Source organism: Oncorhynchus keta, chromosome 2 (assembly GCF_023373465.1).
Source record: "Oncorhynchus keta strain PuntledgeMale-10-30-2019 chromosome 2, Oket_V2, whole genome shotgun sequence".
NCBI classification, from domain to species: Eukaryota; Metazoa; Chordata; class Actinopteri; order Salmoniformes; family Salmonidae; genus Oncorhynchus; species Oncorhynchus keta.
In genome coordinates, this window is record NC_068422.1 from 9571522 (window position 1) to 9588688 (window position 17167).

General features: G+C 41.8%; 2 protein-coding genes across 3 annotated transcripts in view; both read right to left on the reverse strand.

The window, feature by feature from the left end:
• Positions 1–17167, reverse strand: part of LOC118370908 (protein sidekick-2-like) — a 668753-nt gene that overhangs the window by 394775 nt on the left and 256811 nt on the right. The gene's annotated exons all lie outside the window — the stretch shown is intronic.
• LOC127909544 (uncharacterized) overlaps positions 1–17167 on the reverse strand; it is a 347658-nt gene that overhangs the window by 171353 nt on the left and 159138 nt on the right. The window contains exon 1 of one of the 2 annotated variants that reach the window (XM_052471636.1): positions 11956–12433. The exons of the other annotated variant lie outside the window; for it this stretch is intronic. The gene's annotated coding sequence lies outside the window, so the exon portion shown is untranslated. Of the gene's footprint in view, positions 1–11955; positions 12434–17167 lie in introns of those variants that run through there. 2 annotated transcript variants of the gene reach the window in all.

Genomic DNA, 17167 nt, shown 5'->3' on the forward strand with positions numbered 1-17167 from the left:
AGTTTTCACCTGTGCTAACATAATTGCAAAAGTTTGCAACTGCACACGGGAACAAAGATCATACTTTTTGGAGAAATGTCTTCTGGTCTGATGAAACAAAAATAGAACTGTTTGGCTATAATGACCATTTTTATGTTTGAAGGAAAAAGGGGGATGCTTGCAAGCTGAAGAACATCATCCCAACCGTGAAGCACGGGGTGGCAGCATCATGTTGTGGGGGTGGCAGCATCATGTTGTGGGGGTGGCAGCATCATGTTGTGGAGGTGCTTTGCTGAATGAGGGACTGGTGCACTTCACAAAATAGATGGCTTCATGAGGTAGAAAAATTGCGTTGATATTTTGAAGCAACATCTTAAGACATCAGTCAGGAAGTTAAAGCTTGGTTGCAAATGGGTCTTCCAAATGGACAATGACCCCAAGCATACTTCCAAAGTTGTGGCAAAATAGTTTAAGGACAACAAAGTCAAGGTATTGGAGTGGCCATCACAAAGAGTGGCCCTGACCTCAATCCTATTGAAAATGTGTGGGCAGAACGGAAAAAATGTGTGCGAGCAAGGAGGCCTACAAACGTGACTCAGTTACACCAGCTGTGTCAGGAGGAATGGGCCAAAATTCCCCCAACTTATTGTGTGTTGCTTTTGGAATGCTTCCCAAAACATTTAACCCAGTTAAACAATTTAAAGGCAATGCTTCCAAGTACTAATTGAGTGTATGTAAACCTCTGACCCACTCGGAATGTGATGAAAGAAATAAAAGCTGAAAAAATATAATTCTCTACTATTATTCCGACATTTCACATTCTTAAAATGAAGTGGTGATCCTGACTGACCTAAAACAGGGATTTTTTACTGGGATTAAATGTCAGGAATTGTGAAAAACTGAGTTTAAATGTATCTGGCTAAGGTGTATGTAAACATCCAACTTCAACGGTGTACATCAATGACACATTGGAAATGATGCAGACAATTACATTGATCGAAGTCACAATCTATTTGCAATATTAAAGCTGATCCCCCAAAAATAAATAAAAAATAGTAATACAAATCCTTAAAAATAGATTATTCTGCTCACTCAGCTGTGCCTCACAAGTAATATAACAACTGCTCTATTACCAGTGTGATGACATACATACATTTTTTAAAATATAATTTCAAAATGGTCTGAGAAGAACAACATTGGCAGGTCAATTCAAGCATATCCAAAATGCAGTGATAATGTATTGGGCCTATAGACAGCTGCACAAACTGCACTGCTACAGAACTGTTTTGAACTGTGTTATATGCTTATGTTTAAAAAATATCTGAGCAGTAGATCTCAGCTTGAATTATGACTTAGAAAGTGATCTTGACTTGTTGAACACTGGTCTAGTAGTAGTGCTGGAGTAAGCTACGTTTTGTCCTCTGTTTAATGCTAAACTGGATGCAGGCCAGCCACACCTGCTCATCTGCAGGAAGATAAATGCACTCATCTCACTTGAGTGTTATCTTGGATCAGACCCTATGGACCACACTAACTAGACAGGATGAAAACAGAAAGCAGCATCACATGATCCTTAACTTGCTGACTGGAAGCTACAGGCGGAAATATCGTTCTCTCTCTCTCTCTCTCTCTCTCTCTCTCTCTCTCTCTCTCTCTCTCTCTCTCTCTCTCTCTCTCTCTCTCTCTCTGGAAACCAATTCACTTATCAGTTCTCTCTATCAGTCAGTGGATTGCAGTGGGAGTCTGCCATGTGCCAAATTCATCAAGGCCCTGATATCTCTCCTATACTTCCCGCATCCTCCAGAGAGAGAGAGAGGGAGGGAGGGAAGGAAGGAGAAGCAGAGCAAAATGGTGCAGCTGAGGGTCAAGCTTTGCCAGATTCAATATCAGAATCAGAGCTGATAAATGGCAACCTTTCATTTAGCTCTGTATCTCCATATCACAATGCCACAAGGGCCTTCTTAAAATGGGAGATTTAATCAAGACAACGTCAAACAGAGGAAAACTTCTCCTGATTATAGTTGATCGGGGGGTTCTCTCTCTCTCTCTCTCTCTCTCTCTCTCTCTCTCTCTCTCTCTCTCTCTCTGTGTTTTCCGGAGATACAGCATTATTCCCTCTATTTACCTCTTTTTCTCTCTCTCTCCACCCCTCTCTCTCCATCCTCTCACTCCGTTCCTCCCCCCCTCTATAATATATAACACAAGAATTGTATTTTTCCTCATTCCTCTTTATCTAGTCAGTACAGGAATTCTAGTTTATGTGTCCCAAATAGCACTCTACTTTCTATATAGTGCACTACTTTTGACCAGAGCCCATTGGGAATAGGTCCCTATTTGGGATGCAGTCAGTGAGTAGAGTTGGTGACAAGCTTTCCTGAGACCTCAGCCTTCAGATGGGCGATGGAGTGCCCAATCAATTGCCTACCTGGCTGAATGACAGCCTATCCTTCATAACACAATCTGGACTGGCTGTAAGAGTCTGATGGAAATGTTATACATTTGCTTTTCTTTTAACTAATTTATGTGTTCTATTCATGTGTTGTTCTAGTAACCAATTTCTGTGTTCATGCAAGTGATTGATTGAACGAATATTCACTTATCAGTATCTGTAATTTGGCAGTATGCACAGACCTTGTTTAGAGAACAAAATATATCTCAGTTTCAAGGACTCAGCTTAGAGAGAAGAAGCCTCGTGAGGAATTGGTCTGTCACATGTATTGAACCAGTATTGGTCGGTCACATGAATGAAACATGCAACTCTAACTTGTCTGTGTAGCTGTATATAAGACAACTGCTGGGACTGCCCCAGCAGATCTCCTGATTGGCATGTGTACTATGCTCATTGAGTTGGTTGGAACCTCTCCAGCATGCTGTTAAAAAAGGATGATTAATTTAAAATAGACTTTGAGGTTCCCTGTGTAAGAATTTCAACAACTATTTGGCATCAACAAACAGGATGATTGATTCTGCCTGCGAAGCTTTCCAATGGTGATCTGCGAGGAAAACCGGTGGCGCATTTTAAGAAGCGTGAATGAAATTCCTATCTGAACAAATCACAACGACGACCCAACCAGACCAGACCCTTTTTAAAATATTGTTTAATTTAACCTTTATTTAACTAGGCAAGTCAGTTAGAACAAATTCTTATTTACAATGATGGCCTACCCCGGCCAGACCCGGACGATGCTGGGCCAATTGTGCGCCGCCCTATGGGACACCCAATCATGGCCAGATGTGATTCAGCCTGGATCTTGCATTATGATTACCCTTACAGTGAGCTGCCCAGGAAGAGACACTTCATCTGCGAACAACTGAGAGACGGCAGTTGAGAAGTCAATTTAACTTCTTAAGGTATAGGGGGCAGCATTTTCACTTTTGGATAAATAGCATGCCCAATTTCAACTTCCTGCTACTCATGCCAGGAATATAAGATAAGCATATTGTTAGTAGATTTGGATAGAAAATACTCTGAAGTTTCTAAAACTGTTTGAATCATGTCTGTGAGTAAAACAGAACTTATATAGGAGGCAAAACCCAGAGGACTAACCGTTCAGATTGTTGTTTTTTTTGGTCTCTGTCTGTTCACTGAAATCTCATTGGCAAATTATACTTCTTAGGAAGGTGTTTTCAGTTCCTACCGCTTCCACTGGATGTCACCAGCCTTTGGAATTTGGTTGAGGTTATTCATTTGTGCAATGAAGAAGTATGCCATCTAGGAACTGAGTAACACTGTTGAGAGTTGGCCAATACATGAAAAGTAGCGTTAGTTTTCTCTCGTCCTCTATTGAAAACAGATAGACCCGTATTCAATCTGATCGATTATTAACGTTTCAAAATACCTAAAGTTGTATTACAAAAGTAGTTTTAAATATTTTGGCAAAGTTTTTAGGCAACTTTTAAAATATTTTGTAGTGACATTGGACATTTTGGAAGCTGTTTTTTTCTGGATCAAAGCGTCAAATAAATTGACGTTTTGGATATATATGGATGGAATTAATCGAACAAAAGGACCAATTGTGATGTTTATGGGACATATTGGAGTGCCAACAAAAGAATCTCGTCAAAGGTAAGGCATCTTTTATATTTTATTTCTCTGTTTTGTGTAACGCCTGCAGGGTTGAAATATGCTACCCTCTTTGTTTACTGCTGTGCTATCATCAGATAATAACTTTTTATGCTTTCGTTTATGCTTTCGTTTTAAAATCTGACACATTGGCTGGATTCACAACGAGTGTAGCTTTAATTGAGTATCTTACATGTGTGATTTAATGAACGTTTGATTTTTATATCATTTATTTGAATTTGCCGCGCTGCATTTTCCCTGTTTTTTGCCCAAGTGGGACACAACCGTCCCCTATACCAAAATAAGTTAAATGAATCTGCAGTAAATTTTAAATAAATCGAAAAAAAAATCAAGGTGAGTAACGCATAAAAAGGTACCCATAGTCTTACAGAGAGAAGACTATATACTAGTTTTATGAGAAAACTAGACAGAGGGCGTAAAGGTACCACTGTCTGTAGGCATTTATAAGAAATATTATTATTTTTATTTTTTTTTCACCTTTATTTATTTAACCAGGTAGGCTAGTTGAGACCAAGTTCTCATTTGCAACTGCGACCTGGCCAAGATAAAGTATAGCAGTGTGAACAGACAACAACACAGAGTTACACATGGAGTAAACAATTAACAAGTCAATAACACAGTAGAAAAAAAGAGAGTCTATATACATTTTGTGCAAAAGGCATGAGGACGTAGGCGAATAATTACAATTTTGCAGATTAACACTGGAGTGATAAATGATCAGATGGTCATGTACAGGTAGAGATATTGGTGTGCAAAAGAGCAGAAAAGTAAATAAATATAAACAGTATGAGGATGAGGTAGGTAAAATTGGGTGGGCTATTTACCGATAGACTATGTACAGCTGCAGCGATCGGTTAGCTGCTCAGATAGCAGATGTTTGAATTTGGTGAGGGAGATAAAAGTCTACAACTTCAGCAATTTTTGCAATTCGTTCCAGTCACAGGCAGCAGAGAACTGGAATGAAAGGTGGCCAAATAAGGTGTTGGCTTTAGGGATGATCAGTGAGCTACACCTGCTGGAGCACATGCTACGGGTGGGTCTTGCCATCGTGAACAGTGAACTGAGATAAGGCGGAGCTTTACCTAGCATGGACTTGTAGATGACCTGGAGCCAGTGGGTCTGGCGACGAATATGTAGCGAGGGCCAGCCGACTTGAGCATACAGGTCGCAGTGGTGGGTGGTATAAGGTGCTTTAGTAACAAAACGGATGACACTGTGATAAACTTCATCCAGTTTAATGAGTAGATTATTGGAAGCTATTTTGTAGATGACATCGCCGAAGTCGAGGATCGGAAGGATAGTCAGTTTTACTAGGGTACGTTTGGCGGGGTGAGTGAAGGAGGCCTTGTTGCGGAATAGAAAGCCGACTCTAGATTTGATTTTAGATTGGAGATGTTTGATATGAGTCTGGAGGGAGAGTTTACAGTCTAGCCAGACACCTAGGTACTTATAGATGTCTACATATTCTAGGTCGGAACCATCCAGGGTGGTGATGCTAGTCGGGCGTGCGGGTGCAGGCAGCGAACGGTTGAAAAGTATGCATTTCGTTTTACTAGTGTTTAAGAGCAGTTGGAGGCCACGGAAGGAGTATTGTATGGCATTGAAGCTCGTTTGGAGGTTAGATAGCACAGTGTCCAAGGACGGGCCGGAAGTATACAGAATGGTGTCATCTGCGTAGAGGTGGATCAGGGAATCGCCGGCAGCAAGAGCAACATCATTGATATATACAGAGAAAAGAGTCGGCCCGATAATTGAACCCTGTGGCACCCCCATAGAGACTGCCAGAGCACCGGACAGCATGCCCTCCGAACTGCACTCTGCACTCTGAACTCTGTCTGCAAAGTAGTTGGTGAACCAGGCAAGGCAGTCATCAGAAAAGCTGACGTCTAAAGGTACTATAAAATAACTTGAGGTAGTGGCAAGAGAACCATTGGCAATACATATGGTGCATAGCAAGTAACAACAAGAGAATCGTTGAAGATGCACATGGGTAATAAGGGAGATTACCGAGTGTGTTTGGTAATACTACAAAGTGAATATGGATTTGAAAGTTGGGTGATTGTGAGATATGACATATTAATTAAGCAATAACACAAATAATTGAAATGTTGATAATAAATGAATGGAAATTAGTATTATTAAGATTGACATTTGGATATTAAGCGGATTGAAATTTGGATAACAACATTGAAATATGGATAAAAAGCTGATTGAAAATTGAAGAATAAGATTGAAAAATAGCTAGTATTAAGTATTAAGTGAATGAGAGCAGCCAAAGGACTTGCTCCAGTTTGAATATGGAGTGAATTTGAGCTGACTTTTCCAGTTCTGTGTGAGCCGATCTGTAACGTTATTAATGTTATCTACAAGTAGAGGATAACATGTCAGAAATGTCATTCGAGATAACATGTCTCAGGGGATGTCTCGATTAGTAACAAGGATAACATAACATCTCTGAGGGTAACATGATTTATTATTTGTGATTACATGAGGATAACATGGAGTTTGACGTATAACATTGTTATGTATGTCAAGATATGGAAGAAGAGAGTATTATTCCCGAGTATGCTGTTAAATAGAGCAACTAGTGTAAATATCCAAACCCTTGTATGAATAGGCTAAAGGAGGAATTTGTGATGTAACACAAATGTATAAAAGGGACTACTAGAGATAAAGCAACATGATATTGAGTATAATGGGTTATTATGATGATCTGATGAAGTTAGAATAGAACAATAATAATCATATACAACTTGCATACCCACATGTATGTAAGTGGTGTAAAAAGTATCCTGAGAAAAGTTCAGAGAGGTTCCTTTATAAATCATTTTAGGTATGATATGGTTAAAGTATTGTACGGGACTTGACTTACCCTTAAAGGATACAATTATTACCTTATGGAGTTATTAAGAGTTATAATTCTAATTTGATTCGTTATTATTTATTTTTTAACAGGCAGTGTTGTTGTTTTTTGGGATGCATGAATCACTGTGAGTCATGTGTACAAAGGGGCATTACCAGTCCCCTGGGGCCCTTTGGTAAATATGCAAATTGGTCTTCTTCACATGCCTGCATGTAAAAGGGGAAAAAATATGTTTTTAGTGGTTGACAGTTACCCCAAATGGATTGAAGTTTTTCCTCTAGTTTTTCCTCTAGTTTTATATGAAGAAGTGTATTGCTGTTGTTGTTTCTCTTCTTTTCTTTTCGTTGTTTTTGTCTTGATTCAGTAAAACTCTTAACAGATTGGATGGTCAGGATTTCTCCCTAAGGATTAGCCCTCTGACTCGCTAACCTGTAACTCTGCAGTGAGATTGCCAAGATGATAGTGCAGCATAAGCCAATATGTGGGGAAAAAATGGTTTCAAATGTGTGTTGTAGTTCTCTTTGCCATTTGTTTTAGAAATCTGTATTAACAATCAGGAAATAGTAATAATTTGTCATACAGTAAATCATTTGTCTGGATTTCCTGAATTAGAAATGCCCTAAACTAAACTGTTCTGGTCTGTCTTCTCTCGAGGTTATGGTGAAGGGTGACCACAGATGGTGTTTAGACAATTTGACCAAGAACAGTGTGAACCTCAATCACCCCTCACCGGCTGAAGTAATGGCAAAAATGGCATTCAATTTGGTCCGAGTCAGCAGCCTGTACACATCATCCAGTCGAAGCTGTCAACTGCCTTTTCTTTCATGCCTTTTCTCTTGGGAGTGCGACATGAGTCCATGTGGAGTGAGCATGGGGAGCGATATGGACTGTAAAGGTCAGTGGCGGCTCAGGTGAGTGTCATTATCAAGGGCCATTCACATTGAAGATGTACCATTAGCCGGATGAACATCTGAAGATGAACATGAACAAACACCAGAAGAATGAGTGTCTTGAAGGAGGGGGGTGGCCAACCGAACCTGTAATTGATTTAGCTTATCCAAAATTGCTTATTTGGGGTATCAGGTTGATTGTGGAGGTCTGCACACTGAGGAATGTATAGTAATTTAGACTAAGAATATATTGATATACCAATCTGTCATTACCACAAATACAAATGGGGGCCATAATGAGAAAAGTTAATGCTAGAAAAATAGGTTAAATATAAATGTACATTCTGCAAGTATCGGTGTGTGCGAAGTTGAGGGTCTTAAATTAAAGTGATATAACCAATGTGAAACACTAATGACTATCATTCTAAATTTGGGTTGGATAATTTATCAATAGTTCTAATTATGATTTCGAAAGGCGAGGCTTCAAGAGACATAGCTGTGCCCTAAAATGTGAGGAGAGCCACTAGATTGTAGCGTGGGCTAACCTTGCCCCAATCTCATACGTATCAAGGTTGATGTGAAACTGTTATAACATGTGTTCTCTCTCTCTTCCCTGTGACATTTTATTAGCATGCTGTAAGGTTATCTGTGCATCTCTGGCTGATAAGATTTCAGCAGCAATCATATTTTCTGCTCCTCCAGAGGATGGTGAAACTAATGAGCTGCCAACTCTGGATGAGCTCCCATTTCCCCTGTAGATACAAACGATGAGTAATCATTGAAAAACAGGGCTTTATATTGTGACTAAGTTGATGTCCCAGGGACAGTTAGTGAAAAACATAGCTCAATCCAACACGATTGTGGTAAGAGATAAGGAAACAATGGTCAACATTGAGAGATTTATTCACCTCTGAATCTACAGATCCCTTGTCTATGTGTGTGTACTTTTTATACTCAATCCCATTAATATAAGTATAACATTTATTGTGATTATAGTATTACCATACTAATTGGATTGTAAAACCCAGATTGAAGGGTTTGAAAAGATGAAGATTATTTTTTTCTGTGTTGATTTCCCACACTGTAATAGGAGTTTAGAATATTTTGATATTGAAGCTAAAATTTAAATACTTACATTAAACTCTAAGAGGATGGAATGTGATGGAAATATTATATATGTGCTTTTCTCATAACTAATGTATGTGTTCTATTCATGTGCTGTTCTACAGTGGTTCCTCCTTTAAAAGTCACGTATTCTATGACACGTTATTTAAATATCAGACATTTTTTACATTAATAGAATATGTGGAAAACCACAAATACCTAGGTGTCTGGTTAGACAGTAACCTCTCCTTCCATAGTCACATTAAGCTTCTCCAATCCAAAATTAAATCTAGAATCAGCTTCCTATTTCGCAAGAAAGCATCCTTCACTCAGCATACCCTCGTAAAACGGACTATCCTGCTGATCCATGACTTCGGCGATGTCATTTACAAAATAGCCTCCAACACTCTACTCAGCAAATGTAGTCTATCACACTGTCATCCGTTTTGTCACCAAAGCCGACTAAACACCACTCCGACCTGTATGCTCTCGTTGGCCGGCACTCGCTTCATATTCGTTGCCAAACCAACTGGCTCCAGATGATCTATAAGTATTTGCTAGATAAAGCCCAGCCTTATCGCAGGTCACTGGTCACCATAGCAGCACCCACCCGTAGCACGTGCTCCAGCAGGTATATTTCACAGGTCACCCAAAAGCCAATTCCTCCTACGGCTGCCTTTCCTTCTGGTTCTCTGCTTTCAATGACTGGAACGAATTGCAAAAATCAATTAAGCTGGAGACTCATATCTCCCTCACTAACTTTAAGCACCAGCTGCCAGAGCAGCTCACAGCTCAATGCACCTGTAAATAGCCCATCTGTAAATAGCCCATATGTTTGTGTCACACTGCTTTGCTTTATCTTGGCCAGGTCGCAGTTGTAAATGAGAACGTGTTCTCAACTAGCCTATCTGGTTAAATAAAGGTGAAATACATTGTTTTAATGTGTATATGTGCAAACGTGTGTCTTTGTGTGTGTGTGCACGTGTGTGTGTTCACACACTTGTGTGTGTCTCAGAAGACCTAGAATTAAGGTTCTATCATTAGGCCGAGTGGTCAGAGCACTAGCGCCAAAACCACTTCCACTCTCAACGCCTTCCTTAAACAGTTCACACATTGTGTCAGCCTAATCTATGAATGATAATTAATAATTGATAGTCTCCTTTTTTGGCCACAGCCATCCTGGCCCCTTAATCAATTACTCTCTTCAATGAACAGACCAATAGTGTAAGGGCAGGTGAGAGGGCCTAGAAGGACCAATCAAATATTAATTTCAGTTAAACAGTTGGGATAATAGCAGTTGAGTGTCTCAGATTATAAATAATTTAACACGAATTGCCCTCGTAGCCCACATAAAAAATACTACACCACTTACTATAGAATATTACAGTACTAACAATAAAAATCTAATCAAATCCAATCAAATTTTATTTGTCACATACACATGGTTAGCAGATGTTAATGCGAGTGTAGCGAAATGCTTGTGCTTCTAGTTCCGACAATGCAGTAATAACCAACAAGTAATCTAACTAACAATTCCAAAACTACTGTCTTATACACAGTGTAAGGGGATAAAGAATATGTACATAAAGATATATGAATGAGTGATGGTACAGAGCAGCATAGGCAAGATACAGTAGATGGTATCGAGTACAGTATATACATATTTACATTTACATTTAAGTCATTTAGCAGACGCTCTTATCCAGAGCGACTTACAAATTGGTGCATACACCTTATGACAACCAGTGGAACAGCCACTTGCATCTAAATCTTGTTGGGGGGAGAAGGGGGGTGAGAAGGATTACTTACCCTTACTTACCCTATCCTAGGTATTCCTTGAAGAGATGGGGTTTCAGGTGTCTCCGGAAGGTGGTGATTGACTCCGCTGTCCTGGCGTCGTGAGGGAGTTTGTTCCACCATTGGGGGGCCAGAGCAGCGAACAGTTTTGACTGGGCTGAGCGGGAACTGTACTTCCTCAGTGGTAGGGAGGCAAGCAGGCCAGAGGTGGATGAACGCAGTGCCCTTGTTTGGGTGTAGGGCCTGATCAGAGCCTGGAGGTACTGAGGTGCCGTTCCCCTCACAGCTCCGTAGGCGAGCACCATGGTCTTGTAGCGGATGCGAGCTTCAACTGGAAGCCAGTGGAGAGAGCGGAGGAGCGGGGTGACGTGAGAGAACTTGGGAAGGTTGAACACCAGACGGGCTGCGGCGTTCTGGATGAGTTGTAGGGGTTTAATGGCACAGGCAGGGAGCCCAGCCAACAGCGAGTTGCAGTAATCAAGACGGGGAGATGACAAGTGCCTGGATTAGGACCTGCGCCGCTTCCTGTGTGAGGCAGGGTCGTACTCTGCGGATGTTGTAGAGCATGAACCTACAGGAACGGGACACCGCCTTGATGTTAGTTGAGAACGTCAGGGTGTTGTCCAGGATCACGCCAAGGTTCTTAGCGCTCTGGGAGGAGGACACAATGGAGTTGTCAACCGTGATGGCGAGATCATGGAACGGGCAGTCCTTCCCCGGGAGGAAGAGGAGCTCTGTCTTGCTGAGGTTCAGCTTGAGGTGGTGATCCGTCATCCACACTGATATGTCTGCCAGACATGCAGAGATGCGATTCGCCACCTGGTCATCAGAAGGGGGAAAGGAGAAGATTAATTGTGTGTCGTCTGCATAGCAATGATAGGAGAGACCATGTGAGGTTATGACAGAGCCAAGTGACTTGGTGTATAGCGAGAATAAGAGAGGGCCTAGAACAGAGCCCTGGGGGACACCAGTGGTGAGAGCGCGTGGTGAGGAGACAGATTCTCGCCACGCCACCTGGTAGGAGCAACCTGTCAGGTAGGACGCAATCCAAGCGTGGGCCGCGCCGGAGATGCCCAACTCGGAGAGGGTGGAGAGGAGGATCTGATGGTTCACAGTATCGAAGGCAGCCGATAGGTCTAGAAGGATGAGAGCAGAGGAGAGAGAGTTAGCTTTAGCAGTGCGGAGCGCCTCCGTGATACAGAGAAGAGCAGTCTCAGTTGAATGACTAGTCTTGAAACCTGACTGATTTGGATCAAGAAGGTCATTCTGAGAGAGATAGCGGTAGAGCTGGCCAAGGACGGCACGCTCAAGAGTTTTGGAGAGAAAAGAGAGAAGGGATACTGGTCTGTAGTTGTTGACATCGGAGGGATCGAGTGTAGGTTTTTTCAGAAGGGGTGCAACTCTCGCTCTCTTGAAGACGGGAGGGACGTAGCCAGCGGTCAGGGATGAGTTGATGAGCGAGGTGAGGTAAGGGAGAAGGTCTCCGGAAATGGTCTGGAGAAGAGAGGAGGGGATAGGGTCAAGCGGGCAGGTTGTTGGGCGGCCGGCCGTCACAAGACGCGAGATTTCATCTGGAGAGAGAGGGGAGAAAGAGGTCAGAGCATAGGGTAGGGCAGTGTGAGCAGAACCAGCGGTGTCGTTTGACTTAGCAAACGAGGATCGGATGTCATCGACCTTCTTTTCAAAATGGTTGACGAAGTCATCTGCAGAGAGGGGGGGGGGGAGGATTCAGGAGGGAGGAGAAGGTGGCAAAGAGCTTCCTAGGGTTAGAGGCAGATGCTTGGAATTTAGAATGGTAGAAAGTGGCTTTAGCAGCAGAGACAGAGGAGGAAAATGTAGAGAGGAGGGAGTGAAAGGATGCCAGGTCCGCAGGGAGGCGAGTTTTCCTCCATTTCCGCTCGGCTGCCCGGAGCCCTGTTCTGTGAGCTCGCAATGAGTCGTCGAGCCACGGAGCGGGAGGGAGGACCGAGCCGGCCTGGAGGATAGGGGACATAGAGAGTCAAAGGATGCAGTAAGGGAGGAGAGGAGGGTTGAGGAGGCAGAATCAGGAGATAGGTTGGAGAAAGTTTGAGCAGAGGGAAGAGATGATAGGATGGAAGAGGAGAGAGTAGCGGGGGAGAGAGAGCGAAGGTTGGGACGGCGCGATACCATCCGAGTAGGGGCAGTGTGGGAAGTGTTGGATGAGAGCGAGAGGGAAAAGGATACAAGGTAGTGGTCGGAGACTTGGAGGAGTTGCAATGAGGTTAGTGGAAGAACAGCATCTAGTAAAGATGAGGTCAAGCGTATTGCCTGCCTTGTGAGTAGGGGGGAAGGTGAGAGGGTGAGGTCAAAAGAGGAGAGGAGTGGAAAGAAGGAGGCAGAGAGGAATGAGTCAAAGGTAGACGTGGGGAGGTTAAAGTCGCCCAGGACTGTGAGAGGTGAGCCGTCCTCAGGAAAGGAGCTTATCAAGGCATCAAGCTCATTGATGAACTCTCCGAGGGAACCTGGAGGGCGATAAATGATAAGGATGTTAAGCTTGAAAGGGCTGGTAACTGTGACAGCATGGAATTCAAAGGAGGCAATAGACAGATGGGTAAGGGGAGAAAGAGAGGAAGACCACTTGGGAGAGATGAGGATCCCGGTGCCACCACCCCGCTGACCAGAAGCTCTCGGGGTGTGCGAGAACACGTGGGCGGACGAGGAGAGAGCAGTAGGAGTAGCAGTGTTATCTGTGGTGATCCATGTTTCCGTCAGTGCCAAGAAGTCAAGGGACTGGAGGGAGGCATAGGCTGAGATGAACTCTGCCTTGTTGGCCGCAGATCGGCAGTTCCAGAGGCTACCGGAGACCTGGAACTCCACGTGGGGTCGTACGCGCTGGGACCACCAGATTAGGTGGTCGCGGCCACGCGGTGTGGAGCGTTTGTATGGTCTGTGCAGAGAGGAGAGAACAGGGATAGACAGACACATAGTTGACAGGCTACAGAAAAGGCTACGCTAATGCAAGGAAATTGGAATGACAAGTGGACTACACGTCTCGAATGTTCAGAAAGTTAAGCTTACGTAGCAAGAATCTTATTGACTAAAATGATTAAAATGATACAGTACTGCTAAAGTAGGCTAGCTGGCAGTAGCTGCGTTGTTGGCACTACACTAATCAAGTCGTTCCGTTGAGTGTAATAATTTCTACAGTGCTGCTATTCGGGGGCTAGCTGGCTAGCTAGCAGTGTTGTTTACGTTACGTTGAGTTAAAAGAACGACAATAGCTGGCTAGCTAACCTAGGAAATCGCTCTAGACTACACAATTATCTTTGAAACAAAGACGGCTATGTGGCTAGCTACGATCAAACAAATCAAACCGTTGTACTGTAATGAAATGAAAATGTGATACTCCCTGACCGGTGATTGAATTCGAATCAGTAGACGTGTGGTGACGTTGGCTAGCTGTTAGCTGTTAGCTGTTGGCTAGCCAGCAGAGTCTCCTACGTTAAGGACGACAAATAGCTGGCTAGCGAACCTCAGTGAATTAAGATAATCACTCCAAGGCTACACACACTAAACTACACAATTATCTTGGAAACAAAGACAGCTATGTAGCTAGCTAACACTAAACTAATCAAGTCGTACAGTTGAGTGAATAGCACTACAGTGATGCTAATCTGTGTGCGTTAGCTAGCGTTGCTAGCTCCTGGGCGAATAGCAGTGAAGGCTACGTTAGGGCGACGAAATACGATAATTATGCAATTATCTCTGATACAAGGACGGCTATGTAGCTAGCTAAGAAGAATTGCTAAGATTAGACAAATCAACCGTTGTACTATAATGAAATGTAATGAAAAAGTTATACAACCTGCAGAGCGAAGTGCGAATGCGACCGCTCGCTCCAACCGGAACCGGAACTACATATGAGATGAGTATGTAAACAAAGTGGCATCGTTAAAGTGGCTAGTGATACATGTATTACATAAGGATGCAGTAGATGATATAGAGTACAGTATATACGTATGCATATGAGATGAATAATGTAGGGTATGTAAACATTATATTAGGTAGCATTGTTTAAAGTGGCTAGTGATATATTTTACATCATTTCCCATCAATTCCCATTATTAAAGTGGCTGGAGTTGAGTCAGTGTCAGTGTTGGCAGCAGCCACTCAATGTTAGTGGTGGCTGTTTAACAGTCTGATGGCCTTGAGATAGAAGCTGTTTTTCAGTCTCTCGGTCCCAGCTTTGATGCACCTGTACTGACCTCGCCTTCTGGATGATAGCGGGGTGAACAGGCAGTGGCTCGGGTGGTTGTGATGTAAAATGATGTAGTATACTGTAGAATACTATACTCCACACTGTAGTATCCCTCGATCATATGTAGTACTTAGCATATTTTATTTATTTATTATATTATTATATTTTACCTTTATTTAACTAGGCAAGTCAGTTAACCTCTTGAATCTAGGGGGCACTATTTTCATTTTTGGAAAAATAACATTCCCTAAGTAAACAGGCTATTTTGTCAGGACAAGATGCTAGAATATGCATATGATTGACAGCTTAGGATAGAACACACTCTAAAGTTTCCAAAACTGTAAAAATATGGTCTGTGAGTATAACAGAACTGATATTGCAGGCGAAAGCCTGAGAAAAAATCTAATCAGGAAGTGACTCTTATTTAGAAACCTCTGCGTTCCTATGTGTCCCTATTGAGCAGTGAATGAGATATCAACCAGATTCCTTTTTCTATGGCTTCCCTAATGTGTCTTGTGTCACAATACATAGTTTCAGGCTTTTATTTTGAAAAATGAGCCTGAACGTCAACATTGCGTCAGTGGTCAGCTGAAGTCTCTCAGAGTGTTTTGTGCGTAAAGGACAAATGTGGCCATTGTTTCTCTCTTTCCTACTAAGAAGCCATCTGTACCGGTTGATATATTATCGAATAGATATTTGAAAAACACCTTGAGGATGATTCTAAACAACGTTTGTCATGTTTCTGTCGATATTATGGAGTTAATTTTGAGAAAAGTTTGTAGTGAATGAATTTTCTTTTTTTTTCTTAGCCAAAAGTGATGAACAAAACGGAGCGATTTCTCCTAGACAAATAATATTTTTTGAAAAAATGAACATTTGCTATCTAACTGAGAGCCTCCTCATTGAAAACCTCCGAAGTTCTTCAAAGGTAAATTATTTTATTTGAATGCTTTTCTTGTTTTTGTGAAAATGTTGCCTGCTGAATGCTAGGCTTAATGCTATGCTAGGCTATCAATACTCTTACACAAATGCTTGTGTAGCTTTGGTTGAAAAGCATATTTTGAAAACCTGAGATGACAGTGTTGTTAACAAAAGGCTAAGCTTGTGTTTCAATATATTTATTTCATTTCATTTGCGATATTCATGAATAGAAAAAGTTGCGTTATGCTAATGCATTATATTTTAAGTATTTTTCTGTCGATTTCTCAGCCAAGCAGGATGAACAAACGTGACGTTTTTTACAATTTTTGGAAAAAAGGAACATTTGCTATCTAACCGGGAGTCTCCTGAGTGAAAGCATCTGAAGTTCTTCAAAGGTAAATTATTTAATTTGGTTGCTTTTCTTATTTTTGTGAAAATGTTGCCTGCTGCCAGCACAGCCTAGCATAGCATTATGCCATGCTAAACTTACACAAATGCTTGTCTAGCGTTGGCTGTAGCGCATATTTTGAAAATCTGAGAAGACAGTGTTGTTAACAAAAGGCTAAGCTTGTATTTGAATATTTTTATTTCATGTCATTTGCGATTTTCATGAATAGGAAACGTTGCGTTATGGTAATGCCCTTGAGGCTATGGTTACACTCCCGGATACGGGATTGCTCGTCATATCACGTGGTTAAACTCTTAGACTATCGATACCGACAGAATAAGAACAAGTCTTTGATATTGACTACTAGTCTGCAGCTAGGAATTCAGCATCATTGAACGCGAAGAACGACAACCGCCGAAACATCCATCCTATAACGAATGTCACTTTGAGCTGTCCCCTCTAACCAAGACAGAGAGAAAGAGGGAGAGAGACGGACAATTCTACAAAATAAATACTTTTCACCAGCGATCAAGACGACACACTGAGCGTAAATATATTGATTGATTGCAATTGTTCCCGAATGAGTGAGCGTTCATGTGGAAGGGATTAGCATTGTAATTGTTATAATTAACTCTGTAGGGACTAGTTAGTCGACCCCCATTGACCCTTTATCTAACAAGCCGCCATGCCAGTTCAGCAAACTAGGGCACGTTCTATCATTTCATGTAACCATATTTACTGTTTGTTTATGCATTTCTGTGAATTACTTAGTTAGTAATAAAGAAATTAATTAAGAGAATTGATGTATGGATGACTCAGAGTGAAGACTGGATTTGCGCAGATAACCAACAATTTACGACGTGGAATGAGACTAACCTGAGGTAAAATAAATAAATCATTAATCATAAGACTATTGATCAGA